Raw genomic sequence first — 13,793 nt, 5'->3', positions numbered from 1 at the left:
TTGAACTTGTCCCACTAAACTTTATCTTATAACTAAGTGTTGTGGTTTGAAAACAAACCAAGTGAGAGGCTCTAAGTCAGAAATAAAATTTAATGAGAAGAAAAGGAAAAAAATAAAATAAAATAAAATAAATGCAACAATACAAAAAGAAAAACCACTGACAGAGTCAGAATACAACCTGATCAGGGTGATGGAAGCAGTCCAGGTGAGGTGGTCTTCCTGACGCAGTGATCTCATAGAAAGGTCTGGTAGCTCCGGTCCCCTGGGAATCCAGTGAGTGAGGGCTGCTTCTACTGTCCCAAATCCCAGCTTATATCCAGGTGAGAATGTTTGACTCCTCCCCATGGGCAGAGCATCTCACAATGGGATCATGAGTCATGGAAGAGAGCCCTGATGGCCCATTAAAGAGAGTCATGCACAAGGCATTGATGGGCCATTAATTGAAGATGGTGATAGAATACATCCTAAACTACAACCCAGGACACTAAGCAATACTATTTCACATATCATATCTCAAGAAATGGATTTGATAGGCTAAAATGTCTTTGCTGTGGTTGTATCTTCTCATAAGGTTACCTTGGGGAACAGAAAATAGTTGAAGAAAAATGCATGGTCTTGTCCAAGATAAAACCATGGTCCACAGGCAACAATTTCTTGGTCTCCACAGCTCAGTCTCACCTGGCAAATATACTTGCAATGTGTAAGCAAGCCTCCTCAGCCCTAATGTGACTCTTCACTCCATTGCAAAATATTGCTGATTTTGTAGAATGTCTCAATCCCTACATGACTTTGATGTTTTGTTTTTGGCAAATTACAGTATAACACTTAAAGAATCATCATCTTGCTATTTCTGGGGAAGCCCTTCCCTTTAAACTCATAGCAGGACTGACCACTCAGTACCAATAAGACAAGTGGATTTTGCCTATTCACTTATATCAAATGCTGTGGAGAAGTCAACTGTAGTCTCTCCAAACTCTCCCAGTTTCTAGATTTGGGTTTTAACTCAGCACATCAAACCTCTGCATCTGGAAAATTATCATTGTGGAGTCAAAGAGGAGACTGGAAGAAGCAAGAAAGGTAAAAGAGAGTGTCATCTCCCAGACCAAGGGGGAGGCCAAGGACGGCCTGGGAAGGCCAAGAAAAAATTATGACTATCCCAACTAACAGCTGCTTCTCACAGGAAAATCCATTTGTCTTTTTGATATGGAAATGAAGACTGAGCCTCTTTGTCTCTTTCACTGTGTGAACCTTTACAGTCTTGGTGCAACATTCAACTTTGACCATGTGATACTACAAATTCTGCACTGACCCTCCCATGTCAGAAGCTGCTTAGCAGTTCACATGCTGGGATTCAGGACTTTGACCTCTATTTTTCTGTTTGTCAAAACTTTCACACTTGCCATCATTGTCTGGGAGCACAGTTTGCCTTGGCAGAAATCTCCATACATAGCACTTCACTCTCTGGTCTTCTGCTGTCAGCAGGAAGGGCTTTGTATGCTGCTTGAAAGGGGTCTCAGGTATTTAAACACCTTTACAGGCCAAGATAAATTCAGGAAAAATTTAACTAGAATTTTCATTATTAACAGAGTCCTTATTCATGAACTTATAAAAAGGCAGAGCATCTTTAAATTGACCTATACATTGTTTGAGTCCTGCTACATCTTTGTCCAAATATGCAATCAAGAGATCAAATTTGAATATTAGGTAATATCTGAAGTACCGGCACTGTTAAGGTTGCTGTGAATACCACAGCTGCCTTTTGGAGGGTAAGAAATTATCAAATGGTATAAATCCTCAGATTTCTTTCTCAATTTCCCTCTCTGCTTATTGCAGTGCTGTTGAAGAGCCTAAGCCATTGGGCTGAGTTGCTGGGGAGAGTACAGGGAATCATTTCCTGACCAAAGGGACCAGGGCAGGCTGTGAAGGCAGCAGGAGCTTCTCCTTCAGCCTTGCTGGAGATGCCATACACCTCTGCTAAGTGTATTGCACTGAGCCAAGGCAATTTTACCCCAAGCTCCAACATGTCTTGACACACAGAGCTGCCATCTGCAGTCACTGCTGCTCTGACAGTAAAGCTGGTTTCGGATGATGGGTGCATCAGCCACATTTGAGGAGCAGAAAGCTGTTTGCTGGTGGAAAGGCACCCCTCATCACCAGCCTTGGGAGCCTGGAGGTGAGGAGACAGTCCTACAGAGCCCCAGCAGCTACATGAGGTGTAAGCATGCTTTTCATTTGGCAGAATAAACCTGGAGATGCAAATCAAAGAGCCACCTTTGGAGAAGATGGAGACCTCTGTGTTGAAGCAGGATTCATGACAGTCCAGGACCAGACTAAGAAAAAGAAGGTTGCAGCTTTGTGTGCAGGAAAAGAGTAGGTTTGTGGAATGAATGACATTTCATTTCAATTCAATTTCAAGCATTGTGTTTTTTCTCCTTTTCTTTAGTGCTGCTATCCACTGATTGAGAGGAAGAACAGACAGAAAGTCATACATTTATACTTGACAAAGAAAAGCTAAGCTATTAACACTGTTTATCACTCTTCATCTCATCTTTTAAAAATATAAAATAAAAAACCCTAAATGCACACCAAGTTCATGAGTCATTCTCATAACCTCATTTGCCTTGGTCTCTACACTGTCCAAATTATTTTGCAACATACTCAGGAGGATGCCTCTTTCTGTTGGTGCTTGTTTGCAGAGCATTGTCTACAGTCACCAAGCTCTTACTGTAATAAGAAAGAAGTGCATTTTACAATTCCCAGCTCTAAATTAGGCTCTAACCCTTGGACACGAGTCTAGGAAAGCTTCCAAGATCATGCAACTGAAAGCCAAATTAGATGTATTTCATACACTATTTGTCCCCTCCTTCAGTCATGTTTATTTATAATCCAGGAAAATAAATTATATGATAATCAAATAACCCAATAATAGGCAACATTCAGGGAATTTACTGTCCAGATTTTCTAAGGGACATGGCTGTGAGTTCCACACTTGGTGCTCATGATCCATTTGTCTCAGTACAGTTCTTCACAAACTGCTACACACTAAACTTTGCACATTGTGTTCCTTTGCACACAAACAAGCTTACTTTATTGAAGGTCTGCTTCCACAAAAACCAAGTGTTCAGGCATCTGGAAAAAACAGATACTTGGAATCAGGAAATTCTCGTACTCAAGAATTTCTCATTCATATTTCTCTTCCCTCTGTTATTCCTCAGAAATCAGGATGACATAAACACATAAACTGCTTTGATTCAGGAAAACCAAATTATTCTTCTTTTATTACTGAAATCAGAAAGGGGAAATATGTTCCTGATTTACTCATAGGTCTGTGTTCTCCTGAGAGTAGCATTTAAGTACCTTCTGAATTTTGGATTTTCCTTTTAATTAGAAAGCATGCAAGGGAATAACTCTCACGCTTCTAGCTGAGAAACTTGGCAGTACTTCACCTCAGATCTTGAAAACACACTTCTGGCTCCAACAGTAATGGTTGAACAGATTCATCCAACAAAGCTGTGAAGGGTTGGAGGGTTATCACAAGCATTCCATCTTTTAGAAGCACAGCAGCAGGGCAGTAACAGATGACTGGAGAGGACAAACCTGCATCTTGAGGACAGCAACTATCAACAGTCCAATACTACTCTGGCACTCTTTTCCTCAACCACACTGTCCTTCAGTTTCCCACCTAAAGAATCTCTCTTTGTGGGTTGTAAGCATGAGCAAAGGGAAAGTCACAGGACACACACAATTTCTCACACCACTGAAAGTTTCAAGGGACCAACAGAATCTCAGGGACTTCTCTATCTTGAATTTTTCAAGGTTAAGGGCAGAGCTGCTGCCTCCTTCCTCCTTTCCTGCTGGTTACAAAGTAATGCCTGTTGGAAATGCTCTGTGGAACCCAAACCAGAACAACCCCTATTTCACAGTGACATTGACCCAATGGAAGTCAACTTTTGCACAGCTCCACTTAGTGAGACACATGGCACAAACCATTGCCCAAGGGAAACTCTTCTCTATTTACTTTATTCAATGAGGATATCCAGGCACAGTTTACTGCAAACATCAGCACTTTATTCTTTCTGCAACACTGCAGCTATTCTCAATATTAGGTTAACAGTGAAACCTTCTGATTCAGTCCTTAACTCTTGAGTGCCCTTCTAGACCAAATCCAGCAGTTTTTCTAAAGACTAAATCTCATTAGTACAATTATGGTAACAGCTGAACGTATTGGCAGGAGAAAACAAAAGGGAGCTTTGTGTGCATCCAAAGACACTGACAGCAAACTCTGCCTGAACTCTGTATTGTCTAAAATAGGCCAGAGTATCACATTAGTGACCCCAAGGATAGCTGTGGAGGGTTTTAGCCCACGTGGAAGCACTAAACTCACTGAAAGTACTAAATAAAAAATATATTTTAGTAAAGTGTGTGTGTTTCTATATGTAACTACCTATACAGCTGCCAGAATTTGCTTTATATGACTTCAGTGAGCCCCAGCAGTGAGTACTGGTACAAGAGCTGCCTGGATCAGTTTGCTCTCTGAGTCCTGGCAGGCTGGAGGTCCCTTGGCCTCCCCAGAGCCCAGCACAGGGCAACATGAGCCACTCTGAACACGAGGGAAGCCCATCAGCTGAGGAAGCTGAGAAGGATTTTGCCAGAGATCTTCACAGAGAGAAGTAACACACTCATCTCCTGAACTCTTTAATGCCAAAAGCCCTAGAAAGATGTTCAGAAAAAGGGGTGCTGTTGAAATAGAATTTGGAAGTCAAAAAGGGGATCAATGAGGAGGAAAATGCAACACCAGCAAATCTCTGGCTTGGACTAAGTTAAAGGGAAGGGCTTACAGGCAGCAAAGCATCATCCACAGGAACTTTGCTACACTTGAACAGAATCTCATGAAGTTTGGTACAGAGCAGGGCAGAGATCTGCATGCAGACAGAGTAACATGCTCAGCACAGGCTCTCTCGTGGGCTGCTCTCCATTTTGGAGAGGGATCCAGGTAAATGACTATTTAAATGCTGGCAAAACCCACAAGTTTGACTGTGTGTTCTCTTCCAAGCCCTCTACATGCTTCTCCGGCCTCTAACACCCTGGTTCCCACCTCCACAAAGCAGGGACTATCCCTAACCAAACATTCCCACACCTCCCTACCCCTGCTGTCCCCACACTCTGGGTCCCTGCTCCGTGTTCTGGCCCCACACAGACAGTAAATGCAAGCTCACACCATGCAGGAGATGAGGGCAAAAGACTCCTTGGGCTGCATAGACTGAGCCCCATGGAATGGTGATGTGATGTCTGCATTAGGCTGTTTGTACAGCTCCTACAACTTTTTCGTTTCACTTTTCACTTTTTTTTTTTTTTTTTAAGTTCCTGGTGTTAAGGATATATAAAAACAATAGGGAGTTTTGTCTTAAGAGATAATCTGAAAATAACCTCATCCTCTCAGAAAAAGGAGCAAGGATGGGAATTCCCCAGAATTCCCCTAAATGAGCACTGAGGCTTTTCTGGGTTTCCCAGGTAAATGACAGAGCTACACTGCTGTGCCCAATGAGGATTTCCAAAGTGCTTAATCACACTGCAATTTCTGACTCAGGAATCAAGACCAGGACGAGCATCTGGATTTCATCTGCTCTCCAAAATGAGCAGGACTGGTGAAACGCAGCCAAAGACATCGTACGTTCCTGTGAAGTCGGCAGGCCCCACCTCTGCCCATCCCTGCAGCTCTTTCTGAGAAATGAAAGCATCCACACGGCATCCTCACTGGAGTTCTGCAGCTTCCTACCATCTCACTGGAATCCAGTGACATCCACAACCATCAGAGTGCTGAAAGGTCGAGAAATTGTGGACATGTGCAGCTGGTGCAGGAAGGATAGGAAGGGACCAGGATGTGCCTCTGGGAAGCCACAAGTTGCCTCAGACCCTCCCCTCATGACTCGCAGCTTAAACACAGTCTGCACCACTGCCCTCTCCCTGCTTCACTTCCAACTCTTTGGGAGGAGAAATTCCTGGGAAAACAAGCCAGATGTGTGAGTGCTGCAAGTCAATAAGGATCTCAGAGAGCCAGCACATATGGAAAACCAGAGCAAGCTGAGCTTCTCTGAAAAGGAATGGGAGAAGAGTAGGTTCTTAACTGCCCTTATGATCCTCAAGCTCTTAACAGGCAAAGCAATGGAGAGGCTGACAGAAGGATAAGAGAGCTAGGAGCCTACATCTGTAGTTGCCCAATACTGATAACCTAATTTTTTTTGGCAAGGACATGAGACATTAGGACATTAGGACATTAGGACATGGCAAGGGCTGTTTGTTGAGCTGGCTGTCTTGGTTCCACAGATAACAGATATTTGCTTCACAATAACTTCCCTTCCTTCTGAATGGCCCTGGGAGCCTGTGTGAGATAACCCTTTCCTTGTGCAAGAGTACAAGAAACTGCTTTCTTCCTTAGAAAGTGCAAGAGTAGCATGCAGGGAAAGAGAAAATCAGTCTCGGAGACTTTGTTTTCTGTACTTTTCACTGCTGTTTTACTTTGGAAATTCCCTGGTATTCAAATATGGTGTTTTCAGGCTGTTGCACAATTCCCTTTGGAGCTGTTGTATTACTTACCACTAGCCACTTTCCCACACTATGATCATAGTAAATGTCTCCTTCCTCCCTACAAAATTTTACACTCTTTCCTCTAGGGACATGCTAATATTATAGTCCCAAAATTTACTCAGCTGGACCGTGGGGTAGAAAACACAAGAAGTCAACTGCTTGTCATTCATGAGCATGAACAATGGGGATGGAAAAAAAATCCTTCCTTTCCCACATTCAGAATTTGAATATCATCAGTGTTAAATGTATAGTAGACAAATACCTGAGCTGAGATGCCAGAGTACTACATATTTTTATTTCAATAGAAAATGAGCTGTTTTCAGAATTTCATGCATATCCTCCCTTTCTTTTCTACCTTGCATATTTAATTTTAAGACCTTTCTTTGTATAATGGCTGTTGAAGTTTCTCACCATATTGAAATAAGACATTTTCAGGATGGAGACATTATCAGATTGGAAAATGTGAGTAAGTTATTGTCAGCAATGCATTCTAGTTCTCAACAATAACGTGGTCCCTTTCCAAATTATGTGCAGTAGCTGTACCAGCACAGTACATTTCACAAACCTCTTCTGGATTCAAACCCTAAGGCACTACAGCAATGTGAAGATTTCCACAGAAGTCATCAAAAGAAATGGAGTTGCATGAGGAAAAAGGTTGACTCAAGATAACCTTGAGGGTTTTTGGGGGGTTGTTGGGGGGGGGGGACATTGGGTGTTGTTTGTTTGAGTTTTGGTTTGGTTTGGTTCTTGTTTGGGTTTTTGGTTGTTTCGTTGTTTGTTGTTTGGTTTGGGGGTGTTTTGGTTTGTTCGGGTTTTTTTTTTTTTTTGGTTCTGTGTTTTTTCCATAAAAAGAGACTGCTGGTCTCCATACCAAAGGGTAGATGGAAGCAGCAGCATTTAACAAAAAGAAACAGTTTCTACATGGTGCACCAGGGTCAATATAGAAAGGACAAAATAAATAATGCACACAGAAACATCTGGAGTTTGTTTGCAACAGATTAAAGGACTTCCAGCAGTGACTGGACAGGGTGTCCTAGTTTAATAAAAATTAAATTAATTTGAAAGCTTTTGGAGCACAGAAACTGGATCACAGTATGCATCTGCAGAGCTCCATGCCAGCAGGCAGAATAGAAAACGGACATGGTCCTTCAGCCTCGCACATCATCCTCTGAAATTCAGGAAATCAAAACCTAGCTCCGGGTGCCACAGCCATGAGGCTGATGGCATCTTGGCTCCCCTTCTGGTCCTCTTCTTTCTGTCTGCAGCAGCAATTTTCATAGTCCTTCCACTTTCGCTGCCTACTTCAGGCAGAGTCTTTTGGATGCATGAGCAGTGACCAAACTTTTTGTCACTTCAGGCCCCTGGATGAGTTACAGAATTCTCCAGCTCTCCTACCAGGTGACTGCAGGTATTTCCATCACATTGTCCCATCAGCATCTATTCCCCTGCCCACTGCTTTCTTTCTGAGATCTGCTTCCTGCCCACACAACTTTCACAGCTGGCAATTCCTGGTGCAGCCTCTTGAGTGCTGCACACCCATAAAGCATTCCAGCTCCAAAGCATGTGGAATTCATAATCAGTTACAGAGATCCTCTGGGCTGCCCAAGAGCATGGACAGTGCCTTATTGCTAAAACTTGACTTCTCTCCTTTCTGGGACAGTTGGTGCCTGAGGCCACTCTCCCTGACTGCTCCCTCCTGACATGGCAGAGCCTCTGCCACAGGGACAATTCTTTTCTTTCAGCAGCTCTGCCCAGCATCTATCACTTCCTGGAACAGAAAAAAGTCCTTCAAATTGGGCAGCCATCACCAAGGCCCAAAGAAACAATTCTTCCAGATCTTTTCCTTTTGCCAAAAGGTCACCAGCCCTTTTTCCTTCCTTTGCCTATTCCCATTTCCCACTGCCCAGGACAAGCAAAATCCAGCTCTGGAATGTCAGTCTCCATTTCATGTCACATGCTAAAATGGTGCCACATCTCAGTCTTGGAGCCAGATTGGACTTTCCCTTTCTGCTTCCTCTCCAAGGTCTGACACTTGATGTGGAATCAAGGGCAGATCTGTGCAGGATTCCAGACAGCTGTCAAGCCTGACTCTCAGCAGACTGTACAAGTTTTATCTTTCCTTGCCTGACACGAAATTCAGACAGTCTGAACAGAGCTGGACACACACATAAACACATCACACACATATTAATGGCCAAGATTGCCCAACACCATATTTTAGAGGTTTGTTTATTCAAGACCAACCAAATAGCCATTTTGAAAACATAAACATGGTAAAAACAAAAGTGTTTATATTGAGAAAAGTTTTCTATTCTCCATGCATTGTTTAAAAAGAGAAAAAAAAATTTAAAATCCCCTGAAACAATTCAGTGTTCAAATGTAAAGACATACAGCAGAGTCCTGTCCTAGTTTCACGGTCACAGATACTGTTTCATCTAAAGAAAATTTGTCTCATTTGCTTACATTTCCATCCTTTCTAAACAATAGACTTAGGTGTTGACCATATTTATATCAGAACAAAAACCAGGCAGGTAGGTCAAACTGAGAGCTCCTGTCTCTGACAGCAGCCAGCACTGGATGCTCAGGGAAGACTTCAGCAGGAAGAGAACAATAAATGTAGTCATTCTTCCCTAAATGCTCTCTCAGCCTCCAAATACTTGAAATTCAGAAACTTCCTGAGCCACAAGTGCCTCTCTGTATCTGGTACCCCATGATAATTTGGTTTAATGGATTTTTCCAATGTCATCCAGTTTCTGATCTACAGGATGATAAAAGTTTTCAGACCAAACACCTCTTCACTGTGCTGCTTCCCTTCAGACTCACCACCCTCTATCCCCCAGACTGCTGTTACTCCAGCAATGGAATAACAGTGGTGAGTCTCTGCTTTAGAAAAACAGGACTTGCCAAAGTAGCTCTGTTTGAGCCAAGGAAACACTGTCACCTCAATTCTGCCAGGCTGTCACCTACTGCTGCCCCTCCAGTGAGTCCAGAGCAATGAGGTGACCTGGAAAGAGCCACCGTCAAAGCAGCAGCTTCTGAAACCCACTGTAAATCATATATCCCCTTTGACACCCTCCTGACTGCAGCACCTTGAGCTCTGAAGTTGCAGGGAGCAGCCCACGATACAACTCAGAATAAAGGCTTTTGGAACATACCCTAAATGAACAATCCGAGAGAAAGAAACCCACTGAGACTGACAGAGCTGCCTGTCCTCTAACCCTTTGGGCAACTGAGCCAGCTTCTCAGGGCTTTTCTGGAAAACAGGCTGAAATACAGTCACAGTCCAGCAGGAGTTCTGGAATGTGAACTATAAAGGGATTTGTAACAAGAAAGAAAAGGAGAGATTTAAGTAACTTCTTACTCTTTTAGAAAACCACAGACTTTATCCATTCAACCATAACCTTGCATCTACAGCCAGTGTTTAGCTCATGCCTCATGGATGTGTTGGACAGTTAAACAGGATCTCCTGATAAATGCAAATATGTTTTGACTGAGGAGTTCAAGATAAACACAAAACCATCACTTACAAATTATAAATTTCATTTCCTATGACCCACTAGAAACTCAAAAGCAAGTTCCTTTCCTGGTTGTATTTATACTGACACATGAAGTCACCTGAGATTCAAGGTTTAACTGTCAAAGCAACAATCACAGCAGAGGCAGTAGCAACCCACTGAGAACATATGATAGACTGGAAATCATTTCCAACAGAGAACATGACAGAGAGTAATCTTACATCAAGGCTACAGTTAAGAGCCCTTCTCCATAATAGCCAGTTTCCACATGAAATTAAAGATGAAACTTGCTTTTGAGTCCAAGCAGTTCTACTGGTGGTTCCCCAGTGACTCAGCAAAGTGAGGATTAATGGTGACTACTTGCTGCAGAGGACAGATGTCTACATTTCTGAAACTAATAGTACCTTACTGTCAATAACAAGGTCAGATGTTGGATGTAGCCTTCAGGTACCTCCTTGCTCCAAGCTGATGCCTGCTCCTTTGTGACAGCACAGCATGAATGCTCATCCTGCAAATACAGCTCATGTAAGACAACCAAAGTTTTGTTCTTCTTCAGGTTGTGATCTGGCATTTCTGATCAGCAATATCATGTCAGTAACAGTAAAATGATGTAAAAGTTGGTGTTTGGTAACTTCCTTTTACTAAAGTAACAGGAATGTCAAATCCAAGCTGAGAACAGTATAAAGTGGACAGCAATAGGCAAGGAATTGCACAGCTAGAGCTTGATGATGGTGGGGAAGCAATGTGAACATCTAGAGGTTAAACTATCACAGACAGGAAGTAAAGTATGGAGATGGAATCTCTCAGCCTGCTAGAAATATGAGATATGAATTCTAAGGGTCGAAAAGCAGAACACATTTCTGGGAATTTGAGAAGAGTTTTTAAAAAAATATACAGGCTTGGAAACAAAGTTCATTAGTGAAACTGGGAGCTCTGCCCTCTCACTGGAACTCTGCGCAACTCTAAACACAATTTGATAGTAGGATCTTTAGAAGGATGCAATGAACTTAATCTCTATTTACACAGGAGAGTAGTTCTGTCCCAAGAAAAATAAGTGGGTGTTGAGGGTGGTTGTGTTAACCCTGTCTGCTCTAAGGAAAAATTCATGGCATGGTTCTTTTCCTCTCCAGCAGTGACAGCCCCACAGCTTTCAGCATGAGTGGATCCCCTGCTGAGGGCTGCTGTGCAGGCTCCACACCTCTGGTTCTGTTAGGTACTGAGCAGACCCTAGCAGCTGTCCTCCCACTGTTTTGACAACCCCTCTCGAGTGTCCCTCTCTCACTGTACATCTAGATTTCTCTTTCCTTGATTCCTAACTCTAACTCCATGTCTGTACTGAGACTTACACAGTGGGATTCACTGCAAAACTTGGGAAGGTTTAGGTGGGAATAGACCCAACTGTCCCCAATGGCAGAACTACTATTGTCCAGTGATGCTTTAATGAGTACTCTGTCCTCAAAGTAGAGGCGGGCTGTATGTTGAGAAACATCTCAAATACAGAGATTTGAATCCATCAGTGCCTCAGGGCATTTAGAAACAAATACACAATTTAAAAATAGACTGGGGCATGAGAACACCTACAGGAAAAAGGATCTTCCCCAGGCTGTTCCTGAAGCATTGCTTCTATAACATTCTTGACATGACATCATGTTTTGTGCCACACAGAACAGCTGATAGGTCTGGAGAAGATGACTGACAGGGCTAAAGGTTCAGCAGTAGCTCTTCTGGCATTGATGGTGGTGATGTTTTAACCCCTGGAGCTGGCCAACTCTTAGGAATTTCTGTGTTTTTCTGCTTATCCATTTCAACAACTTTCAGCTAACATCACCTTAGATACCTACAGATGCAAATGTCTTTTTCTTCTCTATTGTGGCTTGTTCAGCAACTTCTAAACTTCTGAACTTAAAGGATATAAGAACAGGATATGGAGGCATAAGGTACCTGTCACATAATCTGAATGACAGCCCAGTACAGGCACGATTCTTACTCTCAGTCAGTCTCTGAGCTCCTTAGAACAGGAGCTGTTGATAGTTGAGTCATATATTTAAACAGCACAACAGAAATAACCCCAGACCTGGCACTTGTCTGAATCCCTTTGTCTTTATGCAGTAAACTGTATTTCATTTTAACCAACAGCAATCCTACAAATCACATTCATTTCCCACCACAGCAGGAATAAAAATTTATATTTCCCCTCAGGCAAATATTTTACTTATTCTCCAAACCTGAATGATTTACAGGCACCTATTGTGACATTTGCTATTCAATATTTCATATTTAGATGCAAGATTATAAAGTTTTAGTATTTTGAGAACAGAACAGTGTGCTGTTCAGTTTTTTATAGTATTCCTGTAAGCCCTTAGGTACCATTCTGTACCAAATATGATGCCACTGACCTCTCTACATGCATTACAGGCTGACACACAATGAAGAACTGTAGGGTTTATTTTAAATCCAGTCTCATGGTACAAAATAAAACTTCCACCCTGGAAATTGAGAATTTCACAGGCATAGGATGAATTGTTGGTTGATAATCTATCTATCTAATCTATCTGTGTCCTGCTGTCACACACAGCAGGCATGAGCCTGGAGCCCCTGCACACAGTTTGCTTTAGGTTGGCTGTAACAGCCCAGGGAGCAAAGCAACAGAACATGGCCTGTCCTACTGGGTCCCAAATTTTAGTTCTGGGGCCCATTTCTCAGTTCTGTTCAGTACTGCTGGAAATACACCAAGAAATCTGGTTCAGAATAAGAACAGCCTGTTCCAAGACAGTTTCTCTCATTTCAGCATTTCAAATGCTCTTGAACGCTTGGCTTGGCATCCAAAGCAGAAACTCTTAATTCCATCCTTAATTCTGTCTCCTGTATGACTGGGAGATTTTATCGTGACAATTCTGGTCACAGACTTGGGCACTTGAAATAAGAAACAAAATTAAAGAAGCAAATAATGATTTGTGGTAAATCTATTACATTTTAAATGGTGTTACATTAGAAAAGCAACTTCAACTCTTGTAGTGCAAGGAAACAAATTCATCTTCCATCTTCAAGCAACAAGAAAGTGTCAGCTTCTGAGAAGTTAAATACCATAGAAATCCAAACTATATTTAAAAGTGTATTTGACTAAATACAAATGTCAATACCATGTCTGTAAGCAAAACAAATCCCTCCTCCATCTTCAAGGAACAAGTGTCAGCTTCTGAAAAGTTAAATATTGTACAAATCTAAACTATATTTAAAAGCATATTTGACAAAGTGCAAATGTCAATACCATGTCTGTAAGCATCTGCATGAAAACCTGTGGCCTCACACCTTGTTAAACCACATTAAAAAAAGAGAGGGTGATCAATAAATGTGAGTAAAAGATTTGAAAGGTGAATTTACAACAGAAGTTGTTCAGTATTCACAGAAGTTTCTTACTTGAGTCTCTACTTTCTGCCTCAGAGGATCTTATGTATTTGTTCTTTTTTGTAGTCTTCTCTGAGGTCCTGTGACTGATCCTCCTCCATGGCCCCATGCAGTTCCCCATTCATGCACACTCCATCGTGCTTGTCAGGCTGAAGCAGCCAATATTCAAGGCTTTCAAGGTTCACCTCCTGGTCACTCACCCCAGCAATCTACATTGATTTCTCTCTTCTTGACTGCCAGGAGCTAAAAACAGCATGCTCTGAGAGCAAATTATTCACAAGGGTAAAA

Source organism: Sylvia atricapilla, chromosome 17, assembly GCF_009819655.1.
Source record: "Sylvia atricapilla isolate bSylAtr1 chromosome 17, bSylAtr1.pri, whole genome shotgun sequence".
NCBI lineage: Eukaryota > Metazoa > Chordata > Aves > Passeriformes > Sylviidae > Sylvia > Sylvia atricapilla.
This window is presented reverse-complemented; position numbering follows the sequence as displayed.